Raw genomic sequence first — 17,113 nt, 5'->3', positions numbered from 1 at the left:
ATCCGATAGCATGGCATACTATAGATAAGCAATAAGCTCGATGATCACATTTACAGGTATCAGGATGAGATTTTGGTATAAACCACCATCAAGAGAATGACAAAAGAAGCCCCTCCTGTGTCTCGTGGCGTGACTCACTAGTGGAACAAATAATAATAGCTGACAGTTACTGATGACTTAGTACTTGGCAGACACTATTCAAAAGGATTTTCATGCCTTACTTGACTGATGTTTGCAGTGACTCTGTGAAGTAAGAATTATGAATATTCAAATTGTATCAATAGGAAAAATGAGACCAAAAGTGTTAATTTATGAAAGGTCACCAGCTAGTAGATAGGAGAGTCAGACTTCAGACCACGCCCACACCCCTCCCTAGTCTGGCTCCAGGGCAAGCACACTTGTTTGTACCCTCACTGCCTGTAACTAATACTTCTTAAGAATAAGAAAAAAAAGCTGCTGTGGCACAAAGCCAACCCATCTAGAAAAAACTCTCAGATTCCTCTTCAGACAGCTTTGCTCAGTTGTGTATCCCTAATAGATTTTGTTTTCATCACGTAACAGACATGCTTCTTTAGTTTTGTATCCAGCTTAATGGATTTCTAGATAAATATTGTGGCAGAGAGCCTTGTGGTCAGCACCATCTACTGTTACTTCCAGTGCACTGTGTTTGATAATGCAGCAATATCGCTTTTGTTATGGAAACCTTGATTGTACTATAAATAATTTATTTATGAAACTGGCTTGCAAACATCTACCCCTGTTTCCCATGTTGGACTATTTATAATTGTCAGCTGTTGACTGTTATAAACAGTGGTTCTCACACTGTGGTCTCCCAACCAGCAGCAATGATATCACTTGGGAACTATCTGTTACTGTCAAATGGTGCTTAAGAACATGAGTTTCAGAGTTTCCTTCTGGCACATTGGGTTAAGGATCTGGCGTTGTCACTGCAGCAACCTGGGTCACTTCTGTGGTTCAGGTTTGACCCCTGGCCTGGGAATTTCCACATGCTTCAGAGGCGGCCAAAAAGAAAAGAAAAGAAAAGAACATAAGCTTCAGAGGCAGACTGACTTGGGTTTGAATCTTGAATCTCAGCACTACTAATTACTGTGTTACATACATAAAGATTCATACTTTATTGAACCTTAGTTTCCTTATCTGTAAAATGGAATAATAATATCATGGTCATAAAAATATATGGTAACCTTTGGATGAGAAGAGCTGGGTCTCCCCAAAGCTCTCTTTCAAGATTGATGACACATCTCTGGAGACCCTCAGCAAATGTTTCCTTACGTCTCATCAGTCTGGGTTAGGTTACATGTCTCTTCTAAACCAGCTTCTGTGAAGCCTGAGCTGTGCCATGTACTGACTGGTTCAGAATCTCCAGATCTCAGTCAACCACCAGCCACCTGGAAATTCTTAGTAAGCTTAGAGAGGATCTTAAGTTGGGGATATAATCAACTATAATTTACTTAAGTTTATAGGGAGACCCCAGCTGCCATATGGGTAACAAAGGCAAAGTAAAATTTCTCTGTGAGTTTTGTTCACATAAAATATAAAATCACAAGCTTTGTATCTTTTTTTTCCCCTCTTTTTAGGGGCACACCTGCCGCATCCCAGGCTAGGGGTCCAATCAGAGCTGCAGCAGCCAGCCTACCCCACAGCCACAGCAACACGGGATCTGAGCCGTGTCTGCAACCTATACCACAGCTCATGGCAACACCAGATCCTTAACCCACTGAGCAGGGCCAGGGATCAAACCATCATCCTCATGAATACTAGTCAGGTTTGTAACCCATTGAGCCACAACAGGAACTCCCAGCTTTGTATCTTGACTAATTCAAAACATACCCATCAGTTTGGCATCTCCAGTGCATCTCCAATGCAGAGATAAGGAGCTTGGTGGTATCTTAAAACCACAGAAACTGCCATCAGCCACCATTTACTAAATTCCCGGATGGCTAGGACTTTGCACTTCCAGTCCAGCAGTTGTCTTCCAGTGGCAATTTTAAAACTTTTTATCCAGATTTTTCAAGATAGTTCTAATAGAATCAAGTCCAGCATACAGTGTTAGCTTCCTGTAAGCAGTCGGCCTCATCTCTTAGTGGCCTCTCTTAGGTTGCTACCCCTTTGCTAAGCCTTCCTTCACACAGGCTTCTAAATTCAACCCCAGAGTGAAAGGGATTTTTCTTTATCATGAAAAATATATCCTCTGGCTTTGCTGTTATAGTAACACTATTGGAGATATGTACATATGAGTATTTTAATACGGAACAATTACTATAGATCAAAATGCTCAGGAAATTGAAATATGGACATTTCCTCTTAAGTCTCTGTTTCCGGTTTTGTGGCAAAGCCATTAATTATACTTCCCATGAGTTTTGATTTATGTGGTCAAATAGAAGCATGAAAATTGGACAGAGAGTGGGCTTCTATATGAATGGAGAATATAGTCTAATATTTTTACAACAATTTATTTAAAAACGAACATATGCCATGTGAAGTCTAATTTTCCTCTGGTTAGAATTTGTAGGGGAAAAGGTGCAAGCTGGTTACTCCAAACATGGGAGCCCCCACAACCAATTTTTCAATATAGGTTTATACTTACAGGAAACACCTATAAAACCTTAATTTCTTAGTATGAACTGTCTGCTTTTATGTTTTCCAGGTTTAAGATTCAGTGAGAAGAGTCTCAGTTTTGCCAAACAATACACATTTGCTCAAATGTATTCAATTTGCCAAAATTGGATATATATTTATTATCCCAATTTTCTCCCTTTAAATTTTTAATCTAAGGTGTTTTCACTGTCATTACCACTGTGTTACCAGTGTGTCCTCAACATTTGGCACAGTGCTTCATACGCCGTAGGTAATCGACCACATTTGTTCATTGAACAAGTTTAATCCATTCCAGTTTGTTCGTTTGTTTGTTTTCCTATTCTTTGCTTTGTTTTACTTTAATTGCTTTTCTGTTGCTTTTATCTCTTTTAGTGCTTTAATTCTGTGCTTTGTGCTCTGGAGCAACTTCTACAGGATGTGCAAAATTTTTCTTTTATTCCTACTATATCCCCAGGAAATATGGCCAAGGAAACATCTATTCTATCAACATTCACGTATCTGCTTATTCCTTTCCTTTCATGGTGTGGACTTCTACCACCTCTCACTTTCTGTTTCTATGCCTTTGCAGGGATACAATTAAGTGGGAAATGCTTTGGAAAGAAGCTTATTTTTTAATCCTTTGGCCACTTAGAACTGGGACTCAAGAATCAGAGGAGAATGGTATTCCCTTTGTGCCTCAGCAGGTTAAAAATCTAACTAGTATCCATGAGGATGTGGGTTCAATTGTCTGGCCTTGCTCAGTGGGTTAAGGATCATGCATTGCTGTGAGCTGTGGTGCAAGTCACAGTGCTGTAGGACTTATGTACAGAAAGCCAGGACACCGAGGCTTTTTGCCAGGAAGCAGTGTTTATTCATGACAGCACTGGCTCAAGGGGATTCATACCCAAAGGCTGAGCCCCAGACACAGCAAGGCACTGTCTTATATACCCTCTGTTATTTTTTTCTTTTACACTTTGGTTCCTTAGTCCCCCTTATAAGATATATTCTGTAAATTCTGGCTGGATGGTCTATGCTACAAAGTTGCACATGGATACTGATTTTGTCTTGCTGCCACACTTACGAATGCCCACGCAAATACTCCTTATGCCAAGTTGCCTTCCCTTTGTTCTGGGAAAGCCCCTACCACAACAGACACGGCCCAAATCTGGGTGTTTCTGTGGACGTAGTGCAGGCCAGCAGCTACAGCTCTGATTAGACCACCTAGCCTGGGAACCTCCACATGCCACAGGTGCAGCTGTAAAAAGACAAAGAGAAGAGTAAGAGGAGAGGATCAGTTTCCTCACCTAGGTCCTAAGGCCCTTAAGCATATTCAGAGCACTTAGAGAAACATACCAGTAGAGGGAAAGGTATCTGAATTAATGGCAGATTTTTGAGGACTTTCTCACAATATATTAACAAGCTTTTTCTCATGTTATTTAATTTTTAAAATTCATATTATAAAAATTAAATAACATGAGAAAAACTTATAATATATTCATTACAAAAATGATGAAAAATCAAATCCAGTGTAATCTCAAGTAACGTCCCTGAATAAATGCTGATTGGATCCTGGATTAACTTTATTTTTTGATGCTTCCAAATTTTCAAATTATAGTTATAATGAGCATGTTTACTTTTATGATGAGGAGAAAAAGCACTGTCTTTCATAGTGAAAAATAGGAAGTAATCTTTTTCCAAGTGAATTTTCTAAATGCAATTACAATTAAGATGTTTTATATTAGGGGGAGCCTACTCTTTAAAATAGTAAATAAATAAGGCAGCAAAGCAATCATGAATTTCCAAAAGTATGTCATAAGATGTAAATTCAGTTGATTTTTAGTTTTGAAACTTTATCAAGATTAAATAGTTTGACTTATTTCTTTATTAGAAATATGATTCTAAGTATTTAAAATCATTTTTTAAAAATCCTCCCAATTTCTTTCACAAAATCTGAGAAATTTCTAAGGAAAATCAGCCAAATTTTCCGTGCTGACATGCGAATGTGCTCACCACAGACACACTTGTGGGTCTCCAGGAATGCCAAGCTGCTTGCTTGGTCTCTTACTAATGAAAAATTGCTCATTTAAGTATGACCCAACCAGCTTTCCAAGTAGCAGAAACAATTTTAGATGAAGAAATTGATATTTTATCTATTTTGCTATCTAGAATCTGGCTTTGCATAGCAAGACATGGTTCTTCCCCCACTAGGACAGATAATTAGTTGCAAATAAATCATTCAGTTGTGAAGCTCAAAGAAGTGTTGAGAGCATTCTGAGGTTCTTTAGTGCCTTCAAGATGTGTTCCTCTGGCAACAATCACATCCCATTTATATGCATTTAGGATCTTAAGTGTGTCATAATCTACTCTGAGTAATTCTTTAAGAAAACGTCAAGAAGACAATATCCAGACCTGAAAGAATAAAACCCCAAGTAATTGAAATTATATTAAGAGTGAGGTAGTTAATTAAGAGTGAGGTCAATATCTAAAAAAATATTTCATTGAGAGAACACCAGAAATGATCAGGCTTTTCCTATTAAGTTGTAGTAATCAAGTAAGGGAAGGGTTACAGAGAACAGATGCTGGGTTTAGGATATATCCGCTGAGAAGGCAAAATTCAAGATATCCAGGGAAGGACTATCCTGTATGATGTCACCTGGAAGAGGATTTACAAACAGAGGCAGAGCTTAACAGCTTGCATTGGATCTTTAAGGTCAGCTTCTCTGGAAAAATGTGAATTACTCATAAGTCCTCAGTTACCCCTAAAATAAATCAACTTTGAAATACCCTGGAGAACTTTGGGTAGTGAATCATGCAGGGTCAAACATGGGTCTCTCAGTTCGCAGAACTGATTAGGTTTAAGACAATACAAGATAGTAACATTTTATTAAACAGTTTATTGAATCCTTTTGCAAGACTGTCACTGTTTGATAGTTGTTAGACAACATTAGATAAATTGATCCCTAAGGGGGGAAAATACTGCATTTAAACAAATTAACTTGGAACCAAATAACACCTGCAAAGAAAAGGTCAACATGCTGACATTTCTGAGTATTAGGAAGTTCCCAACAGAAAAGTTAAGTTCATTTTATGTAAAAATTTCCTTGTCAATTTTCATAGACTCTTCCATAAGGAAGAAAAGTATTTTCATGCTTGGTTTAGGCTACTCTGCGTAAGAGCTTCTTGTCCCCAGCTTTCCAAAAAAATGAATTTCTGATTGATATTAATGATGAAACTGGCAGAATACTTTTTGGGACTTAGCAAAGTATAGGTTCTGTCTCTGAGCAGAAGGAATTCATCAAGGGGCAGAGAAAATGACAAGAAAAGTATTTATTTGTACAGGACTCACGTCAGAAATACAAGTGAGCAGGCAGGGGAGTGCTGCCCCAAGAACTTAATGGGCTACAGTTTTATATCAAAGGAAGAATGGGTAGAGGGAGAAGACCACTTTCTTCTTCATTCTTTTTTTTTTTTTTACAACTATATCTGCTATTTATTTTTTTAATTTTTAAATGATTTATAAATGTTCTGTCAATTTCTGCTGTACAGCATAGTGACCCAGTTATACATATATATATATACATTCTTTTTCTCACATTATTCTTTGTCATGTTTTATCACAAGTGATTAGATATATAGTTCCCTGTGCTATACTGCAGAATCCCATTGCCCATCTACTCCAAATGCAACATTTTTCATCTACTAACCTCAGATCCCAATCCATCCCACTCCTTCCCTCTCCCCCGGGAAACACAAGTCTGTCCTCCATGTCCCTAATCTTTTCTGTTTCTTCAATAGACATTTGTGCCATATTTTAGACTCCACATGTAAGTGATATCATATGGTATCTATCTTCCTCTTTCTGATTTACTTCACTCAGTATGAGTCTTTAGTTCCATCCATGTTGCTGCAAATAGCACTATTTTGTCCTTTTTTATGGCTGAGCAGTTTTCCATTATATGTATGGACCACATCTTCCTAATCCATTCATCTGTCAATGGGCATATAGGTTGTTTCCCTGCCTTGGCTATTGTGAATAGTGTTGCAGTGAACATACAGGTGCATGTATCTTTTTCAGTGAAAGTTTTGTCTGGATATATGCCTAGGAGTGGGATTGCTGGATCATATGTTAGTTGTATATTTAGTTTTCTGAAGTATTTCCATACTGTTTTCCATTGTGGTCATACCAATTTACATTCTCACCAGCAGTGAAGGAAGGTTCCCTTTTCTCCACATCCTCTCGGGCCATTTGTGGTTCGTTGACTTGTTAATGATAGCCACTCTAACTGGTGTGACGTGTTACCTCACTGTTGCTTTGATTTGTATTTCTCTAATAATTAGTGATGTTGAGCATTTTTTCATGTGCCTGCTGGCCATCTGTATGTCTTCTTTGGAGAAATGTCTATTTAGGTCCTCTGCCCATTTTTCAATTGGGTTGTTTGTTTGTTTTTTGTTGTTGATTTGCATGAGTTGTTTGTATATTTTAGTGATTAAACCTTTGTCAGTTGAGTCATTTGCAAAAGTTTTCTCACATTCTGTGGGTTGTCTTTTCGTTTTTTTAATGGTTTCCTTTGCTGAGCAGAAAATTTTAAGTTAAATAGGTGCCATTGGTTTGTGTCTTTATTGTCCTTATTCTCAGAGGTAGATCAAAAAAGATGTTGCTGTGATTTATGTCAAAAAGCATTTTGCCTATGTTTTCCTCTAGGATTTTTATAGTATCTGACCTTACCTTTTGGTCTTTAATCCATTTTGAGTTTATTTTTGCATATGGTGTTAGAAAATGTTCTAATTTCTTTCTCTTACATATGGTGGTCAGGTTTTCCCAGAACCATTTATTCTGGTGGGTATCTCTCCTCCACTGTATGTTCTTGCCTCCTTTGTCATAGATTAATTTACCATATGTGTTTGGGTTATTTCTGGGCTTTCTATCCTGTTCCACCCTATATTTCTGTTTTTGTGCCAGTGCCATACTAGTTTGATGACTGTAACTTTGTAGTAGAGTTTGAAGTGAGGGAGCCTGATTCCTTCAGTTCCATTTTTTCTTTTCAATATTGCTTTGGCTATTCAAGGTATTTTGTGTTTCCATACACATTGTAAAATATTTTGTTCTAGTTCTGTAAAGAATGTCATGGGTAATTTGATAGTGATTGCATTGAATCTGTAGATTGCCTTAGGTAGTATTGTCATTTTGACTATATTGATTCTTCCAATCCAAGAGCATGGTATATTTTTCCATCTATTTGTGTCTTCTTTGATTTATTTCATCAGAATCTTACAGTTTTCAGAGTATCAGTCTTTTGTCTCTTTAGGTAGGTTTATTCCTAGGTATTTCATTCTTTTTGCTGCAATGGTAAATATGATGATTTCCCTAATTTCTCTTTCTGCTCTTTCATTGTTAGTATGGAGAAGAGCAATCAATTTCTGTGTATTAATTTTGTATCCTGTGACTTTACCAAATTCATTGATGAGCTATAATAGTTTTCTGGTAGTATCTTTAGGACTGTCTAGGTATAGAATCATTTCATCTGCAAACAGTGATAGTTTTACTTTTTCTTTTCCAATTTGAATTCCTTTTATTTCTTTTTCTTCTCTGATTATCAGTGGCTAGGACTTCCAAAACTATGTTCAATATCATTAGTGAAAGAGGACATCCTTGTCTTGTTCCTGATAGTGGAAATGCTTTCAGTTTTTCACCATTGAGAATGATGTTAGCTGTGAGTTTGTCATAAATGACTTTTATTATATTGAGGTAGTTCCCCTCTATGCCCACTCTCTGGAGAGTTTTTATCAGGAATGGGTGTTGAATTTTGTCAAAAGCTTTTTCTACATCTATTGAGATGATCATATAGTTTTATTTATTTATTTATTTATTTATTTATTTATTTATTTATTGCCATACCCACGGCATATGTAGGTACCCAGGCTAAGGATCTAATCGGTGCTACAGCTGCCAGCCTACACTACAGCTACAGCAACACCAGATCTGAGCTGCGTCTGCTACCTACACCACAACTCATGGCAACACCAGATCCTTAACCCACTGAGCAAGGCCAGGGATCAAACCTGCAACTTTATGGTTCCTAGTCGGATTCATTTCCATTTGTGCCATGATGGGAACTCCTATATTTCAGTTTGTTAATGTGGTGTATCACACTGATAGATTTGCAGATAATGAAAAATCCTTGCGTCACCGGGATAATTCCTACTTAATCATTGTGTATGATCTTTTTAATGTATATTTGTATGAGGTTGGCTAATATTTTGTTGAGGATTTTTGCATCTATGTTCATCAGTAATATTAGCTTGTAATTTTCTTTTTGTGTGTGTGGTATCTTTGGTTTTGGTATCAGGGTAATGGTGGCTTTATAGAATGAGCTTGGGAGCATTCCTTCCTCTGCATTTTCTGGAAACGTTTCAGAAAAAGAGGTGTTAACTCTTCCCTTAATGTTTGGTAGAACTTAGCTGTGAAGCCATCAGGTCCTGGACTTTTGTTTTTTTGGAAGTTTTTTAATCACATTTTCAATTTCAGCACTTGTGATTGGTCTATTCATATTTGCTATTTCTTCCTGGTTTTGTCTTGGTAGGTTGTATCTTTTTAAGAGTCTGTCCATTTTTTCTAGGTTGTTCATTTTATTGTCATACAGTTGCTCTAGTAGTCTCACAGGATCCTTTGTATTTCTGCAGTGTCAGTTATAACTTCTTTTTCATTTCTAATTTTATTGATTTGAACCCTCTCCCTTTTTTTCTTGACGAATCTGGCTATTAGTTAATCAATTTTGTTGATCTTTTCAAAGAACGAACTTTTGGTTTCATTGATCTTCTCAATTGTTTTCTTTGTCTCTATGTTATTAATTTCTGCTCTAATCTTTATGATTTCTTTCCTTCTACTAATTTGGAGCTTTGTCAAAAATAGAACACTTTACCAATATGCATGTCATCCTTGCACAGGGGCCATGCTAATCTTCTCTGTATCATTCCAATGTTACTATATGTGCTGCCAAAGCGAGCACTCTTCCTCATTCTTGAGTAGACATCAAGCTTTCATCATCATCTGTTCTTCCATATTGGGTAGGGGAGTTTTCTTGTCCCTACATGGTCAAACTGGGATTGTCATGGCATATTGGAAATGAGCAAAAAGGTGGTAACATATACTAAAATGTGATAAATCATCTCAGGTTTCAGTATAATGTTACCTTTCCATATATTTCTGTCTTTAGTGTGTGCAGCAAGCATGTCCTTAGAAGCATTAACTTACTGACTTCACTGCGCAGGATGTGGATCTCATTTTACCATTGTTTTGTTGTTTGGGGGGCATGTCTCATGTTTCTGTTACATGGGTTTGTTGTTATGCAAGCCTGCCTAAGTGATCTTTAATTTACAGGGGTCTCCCGTACTTTTTTCTCTACTTTCTGTCCCCCAGTGGGATTAACTATTTAATCACCTACTTTGGCCCTTTACTCTGTCCCTATTAATAATTCTGTTAACTCTCCAAGACAAAGGCAATTGGAAACAGAAGTTTTCATTTTAAACTCTCAAAATCATTTTTGTTCCATTACTGTTTCTATTTTTCCTAAGAAACTAACGATCCCACAAAAAGCGAGAGGCTTCTGTCAATTTAGGACAACTAGAGGGAATCAAATCTTGCCAGGAATTTAAATTTCCCATGATTAACAAACACACTTTGAAAAGAGTGTAAGTGGTCCTGAGATTGACAGTTCCTGAACTCAGTCTCACCTCTATGGACTATTTCCTTTTAAGAAAAAAAAAAAAGCCTTTTTAAATTGATTTTGTCCTGGGAAATACTTAAGGTCCCAGACCCAGAAGCAGTTTCTTTCTCAGTCTCTTGTTTTCTTTTATAATACCATTCACTAGTTAATTCAATCACTGGCATGATTTCACACACCTGGCTTCTTTCCTTCTTTTTAAATTTCTTCCAATCACATCAAGTCTTTTTCTTAAAAGCTTCACATTGCCTGTACCGATTTCACTTAGAAAGTCACCAAGCCATAGGATTCAACATGACTCTGGAATATATTCAAGTTTTCTGAGTATTTGGATCACATGGTATAATCCAAAACCTGGGGGTGACCCAACACACAAATACACACACCTACATAGCTGCCTGATTAGCAGCTTTTGAAAAATGGAGTATTGCTGTGGAAGCAGAAAGAAGTTTTCCTATTATTAGAAACCTACTAAGTGGTAGCCACTATGCTAGTGATCTGATTTCTATTATTCTAATCCTCACAAAACTCTATGGTATGCCTTAATGCTACCTCACAGGTGAGAAATTAATCCAAGAAAGTTGTCACTGATCCAAGGAAGTACCAAGGAAGTGACAAAGCAGAATTTAAATGCAATTCTTTTATCTCCAAAGCCCACGTTTGCCCCACTGCATTGCATTGGCGCTTCCTAGGAAATTGCTTCCTCTAACCAGGTACTTATTCTAAAGAACTGTGTGCCACTGATATGTGGCATGGAAACAAAGCATTGACAAAATGCTGAATTGAACCTTGTGTCACCTTGAGCATTTATTATAGATTCTTATGTAAAATGAGATAAAATTTTGTTCAATGCAAAATTGTTTTCAAGAATAGAAGAATATATATGATATATAGGAAAGCTGCTGAGGGTAAATCCTAAGGGTTCTGATCACAAGACGAAAATTTGTTTTCCTTTTTCTGTTTCCTTCTTCCTTTTCTATTTATTGTATTTATATGAGAAGATGGATGTTAGCTGAATCTATTGTGGTAATCAGTTCACGATAGGTATAAATAAAACCATCCATGCCGTATAATGTAAGCTTACACCATGATGTATGTCAATCATTTTTCAATAAAACTCAATAAAACTCAAAAAAAGCAGGAAAAAAGAATAATAGAATATATGCTGAATTATTAGTGCTCTGAGATCACAGAATGAGATAGTCTTTTGACAGACATTTTAGATAAATATGCAGATGAATACTCTGAGGCCCCAAAAGGTAACTTGTCCCAGTCACACAGCTAATACAGGACAGAAGTAGGATTCAACCCTGGCCTTCTTGACACCAAAGAGCCTGAGATCTTTCCAGCGCACCAGTGGTTCTCACTCTTGGTGTGTATTAGACTCACTTAGAGAGCTTGCATAAAGTACAGATGCCCAAGCTTCAACTCAGAAGTGAGTCAGAATCACCAGGGTCAGAACACAGGGGTTTCTTTCTTTCTTTTTTTCTTTCTTTTTTGTCTCTTTAAACCAATTCCCAAGCAACCTTACCATATGCCAAAGTTTGACAACAACAGTACTACACATATTGCTTTATAGTCCTTTAGAAGGGGTCCACATGACAACAGTAAAAACCTCTAGGTTAATACTTTATATCTTATGGAAGTTAGTGAACTAGCAAAATCAGATTTTGTGAATTCTTATGAATTTTTTACATTAGATATGGTAATGTGAGGAAGTGATGGTGGGTTTTTGCCTTAATGTTCATGCACTTATTTGTAGTTAACTGTTCTCAACTTATATATATATATATATCTCATATAGATATTTTTTTATATATATATCTATATGTCTTTCTTATTCAAGAGCTAACTTCCAAAATCTCTCGATTGTGACCACATATTATATTTGAAGAGAGGGATTCAGTAAACTGAATAAAGATCAAAGACTCTAATGATTAGAAAAGATATCATTACCTTCAGTAATCTGCAAGAGGGAATGACCTAAGGCCCTGGATGCCTCCCAAGTGAGGTCCTGTGGATAACAAGTTTGTTGTAGAAGTCCAAGTTCAGGGCTCTCTATATTGTTTCAAAAGCATTATGTAAATGTTATGCCCCCCACTCCTTGCCCAATTCCTGCCTCTAATAAAAATGCAGTCTTCGGAGTTCCCGTCGTGGCGCAGTAGAAACAAATCCTACTAGGGACCGAGAGGTTGCAGGTTTGATCCCTGGCCATGAACCAATGCCGGGTTAAGGATCTGGTGTTGCCATGAGTTGTGGTGTAGGTCACAGACGTGGCTCAGAGCTGGTGTTGCCATGACTGTGGCATAGGCTGGCAGCTGTAGCTCCAGTTAGACTCCTAGCCTGGGAACCTCCATGTGCTGTGAGTGTGGCCCTAAAAAGCCAAAAAAAAAAAAAAATATGCAGTCTTTGTTTCTAGCCACAGAAGTCATAGCCAAGGGGTTTATTGAATCCAAAAAATTTCTCTTTCTGTGAATTTTCTTACTCAGGGTTTTCAAAGTTTCTTTCTTGCCTCTGGGCTATAAGTAACTACTGCCATATATAGAAAAGTCTCTCATGTTTAAAAACAAGAGAGAGAGAGAAAGATACTTGCCTGTGTAATGTCAAATGAATGGAACACTCCTAAACTTTCCAAGAGAAATATATTGCTTTGTTATCAGTTTGAAATGCTTAGATCCCCTCCCAGCTGTTATCTCTCAGTGGTCACAGAAACATGTCCTCCTCCTGTCAAGAACAGAGTTTCCTAAAATGGAAAAGCAGCAGTTCCTCTGCTTGTCCACTGTACAAAGTGGACAGTTGTTATTCAATGCTTTACAATCTCAGTCCTAAGCCATTAAAATTATTAAAGAATATGTAAGAAGGATTATGATAGAGTCTTAGAATCTAAAATAGTTACATTAAGTTCTTTATTGGTAGTCTTTCAATGAAATTTTTGAATTTTTTTTTTTGCTTTTTTAGGGTTGCACTTATGGCATATGAAAGTTACCAGGCTAGAGGTAGAATTGGAGCTGCAGCTGCAGGCCTGTACCACAGCAACAGCTACATAGGATCCAAGCTGCGTCTCCTACCTACCCTGAAGTTCATGACAATGCCAGATCCTTAACCCACTGAGCAAGGCCAGGGAACCTGCATCCTCATGGATACTAGTTGGATTCGTAACCTGCTGAGCCACTATGGGAGCTCCCTTAACTCATTTTTATTCCACCTGTTTTTTTTTACCTTTAATCGATATCTCATATTAGCAAAAAACAAACACACAAACAAACCACTTTTAGTTAGACTAGTATCTATTGAGGACCAATTTGTATCATTTCATCTGTCCTTTCGTGTTGTCATTATTATAAAAGAAAGGGGTCTGCTCTAAGCCTTTCCAATTCCCCTTGGCAATGACCCCAGGGAACACTTTACTTCTTTTTTAGTAGTAGGTGTCTTCTGTCTTTCATGCCACCAGTACAACAGACAGTTTCAGGAGTCAAGCTTCTGTTTATGGTTCTATTACTGTTCTTCCAGTAATTAATTTCAGTTTAACAAGCAAAATTTGAGTCATTTCCATGAACTTGGTTCTTTAAAGCATATAGATAAACAAGAATCAAGCAGTTTACAAACCAGAGGGGGAAATTTAAGCCCAGAATTTTTAGATGGACATGTGGAGTTTCCATTGTGGTGCAGTGGAAAAGAGTCTGACTAGTACCCATGAGGATGCAGGTTTGATCCCTGGCCTAGCTCAGTGGGTTAAGGATCCAGCTTTTCTGTGAGCTGTCATAGGTTGCAGATGTGGCTCGGATCCTACATTGCTGTGGCCATGGTATAGGCCAGCGGCTATAGCTCTGATTCGACCCCTAGCCTGGGAACTTCCATATGCTGTGTGTGCAGCCCTAAAAAAAGACAAATAAATAAATACATGAATACATACATACATATATACATAATGGACATGACCTTTCAGAGTCAGTGTTTCTCTAAGTGTGGTACCTGGACAATTAGACCTATCTGTGGAGATGGTTAAGAAATACAACTAAACCTACTGAGTCAAGATCTCTGAGGGTGAAATAAGAACATTTAATTTGTCCTTAGATTTTTCTTATGCCTACACATTTTGAAAAGCACTGATGCCTTGTCACTACCCTGGGCAGTTAAAAGAAGGAATGAGTCATACAGATTTGTTCATCAATTACTTAACAGTGTTAACAGTCCAACTCAAGAAGTTCATATCTTGGGATTAGTTAAAATCAACTATGGAACTTGATGTCAAATGCAAAGTCCTGGGCATTCCTCAATAATTTATTATTTGGTAAATATGGGATTGGGTCCAAGGATACATATGTTTAAGATACATACTAGTCATTCAAATATAGTTCACCTGATGGATAACACTTGAAAAGCAAAGATTTATTGCGTGGCAGTTGGCTGTGATCTCTCCCACTCATTTAGGATGTGGCAACATTTAAAGAATATAATTTTGTTAGAAGCTTTAGCCATGTGCTAAGGTTCCAGACAAAGCAAGTCATACTGTTAGGCATGGCTAATATTATAAAATAGGGCCCTCACTTAGCATGGTGGTTGTACTAATGCAGTCAATTCACTGATTTATTTTAACTCATCATGAGCAATACCATCTGGATCAGAAAACTTAAACTGTAAAAATAAATAAATAAATACACTCTGGGAGTTCCCGCTGTTGTGCAGTGGGTTAAGGATCCAGCATTGTCTCTGCAGCAGCTTGAGTCACTGCTGAGATGAAGGTTCAATCCCCAGCCCAGCACAGTGGGTTAATGATCCCAAGTTGCCACACATCTGTGGTATAGTTCGCAGTTGCGGCTTGAATTCGGTCCCTGGCCCAGGAACTTCATATGCCGCGGGTGTGGCCAGGAAAAAAAATTACACTCTGTTCAACTCAGATACGCCCTGCCATTTGAAAATATAAATCAATAAATAGAAAATAGATTGGGACATTATTTCCTGAAATGTTAATTATCTCCTAAAATAGTAATGCTATAAATGTGATATCTTAGTACTGTTCAGTATTGCACAGATGGTCTGAAAGTACAACATGGTATAACAGTTGTCTCTCCCATCTGAAATCATAAAAACCAAAGGCAAAAGAAAATCCATGTATGGCAGCTCACATCACTTGTGGGGAGTCCTTCTGTAGAAAGGGGGATGCTGAAGTTACCTCCCACATCTTGCTCTCAAGCAGCCAGAAGTCATCCCAGGCCAAAGTCAAAGGCTCCAAAGAACCATAAATAAAATTTCTTGTAAATAAATCTATCCTGAAGACTCAAAAAAGAGCCTTCTACAAATTCAGCTATTAAAAAGGAGGGTAGTTGGAGAAAGTTTACATAAATTTTATACAAAAATATCTTACATGTGTTTTTTGTACAATTAACATGAACTTTATAATGGAAAACATTTGACTGTGAAAGCAAATATCTAGCAAGCTTATGATCCACCAAGACTAAAAGAGCTATTATTACACATCTTCCTGGAAGAACCAGAATGACCTTTGTTGAAAATGTCCCCCAAATACTCTATCAAACTTATATCAACCCTACTTAGCAAAAAAGCATTGAGGATTGATCCAATTTCTGAATTGCTTTCAGAATTATAGTAATACCCTCCTGAAAGGGCTGACCCTACAGTGCAGAAAAATGGTAGCTCAAAGACAGAACTATGTTATCTTGCCAGATCAATACATGGATTTGATTCGCTTCCCTTGCCAGCTTCATTAAATTTCCAGGATGGCTTCTAAACATGGTCTTGCCTGATACAAATGAGACTTGATTTCTCTGACTACTCGAGATCAACTTCTTATCACTCAACTGAAAAGCCTGGGGCAGATCTCTGAGGGAGAGGAGCCTGCTGCTAAGGATCAAGAAACAGATGAAAACATTCTTTTAGGGCTAAAGAGAAGACGATTATCTCTGCTACTATATTACTATTAAAACCTGACTAATTTTCTCTGGTCTTAATTTTTCCAAACATTTAGCCTTACTTTTCTTCACTTTTGCATAACATACCAATATTACAAACCATACCAATAATATTTTATCAAAATAGGTTGGAACCAAGATCATTTCATTCAAATCATTATCTGAGAAAATGGGGAAAATACCAATTTAACCTGAGAACTTCTATGTGGAGGGGAAAGTAGAGATTTCTGTTCCATCTGAATAACTATAACAAAAGCTAAAATTGCCAGTGTTCTTTACTTTTCCCTTTATAAATAAATTAGAATATTAGAAAGCAATTAAAATCCCATAAAAAGTACATGAGCTTAAGTACTTCTCTTACTAGACATTAACTAGACAATAGCTGCCATTTTTATTAGAGTGAGATTATATAAACTTTTTATTTGTTTTATCCATACAAATTTGCTTAATTTGTTATCTCCTAATAATGTTTGTGCTGCTAAGACATGTTGTTAATCTGGGCCAGTTAACCAAGTTATTTTGAACATGTGCTCTTGAGACCTACTTCATAAAGAGTGGTAATTTTGCTGGTAATTTGTAAAGGCTGTGTAAAGTCTGGTAATTTTGAAAACATTATTTCCCAGGCAGAAATGGAAGCAATCACCATGTGTAAACATGAAGCTGCCTTGTAAGGGAAAAAAGGATGGGGAAGAATATAGATGGCTTACTACCACTCCCTCATCCCGCACAAAAAGTCCAAAATGCATTCCTTATTCATTATTGGAACTGACTTTTCCAAATGTTTATTAAATTAAGGGGAGCAGGAATTATACTAAGCTGACTGAATTGCATGAACTAAAGCAAATGGCTGTCATATTATCACAA

The 17,113-nt window shown here is 37.2% G+C and overlaps 1 protein-coding gene and 1 non-coding gene across 5 annotated transcripts in view; one reads left to right on the top strand and one right to left on the bottom strand.

Moving 5' to 3' along the window:
- FAR2 (fatty acyl-CoA reductase 2) overlaps nucleotides 1–17,113 on the top strand; it is a 175,522-nt gene that overhangs the window by 123,471 nt on the left and 34,938 nt on the right. The window lies entirely within an intron of this gene.
- On the bottom strand, nucleotides 9,499–9,605 carry LOC125131904 (U6 spliceosomal RNA). Its single transcript, XR_007136079.1, has one exon. It is a non-coding gene; the product is annotated as a U6 spliceosomal RNA (small nuclear RNA).

The sequence above is a fragment of the Phacochoerus africanus genome, chromosome 7 (genome assembly GCF_016906955.1).
Source record: "Phacochoerus africanus isolate WHEZ1 chromosome 7, ROS_Pafr_v1, whole genome shotgun sequence".
Taxonomy (NCBI): domain Eukaryota; kingdom Metazoa; phylum Chordata; class Mammalia; order Artiodactyla; family Suidae; genus Phacochoerus; species Phacochoerus africanus.
This window is presented reverse-complemented; position numbering and strand designations above follow the sequence as displayed.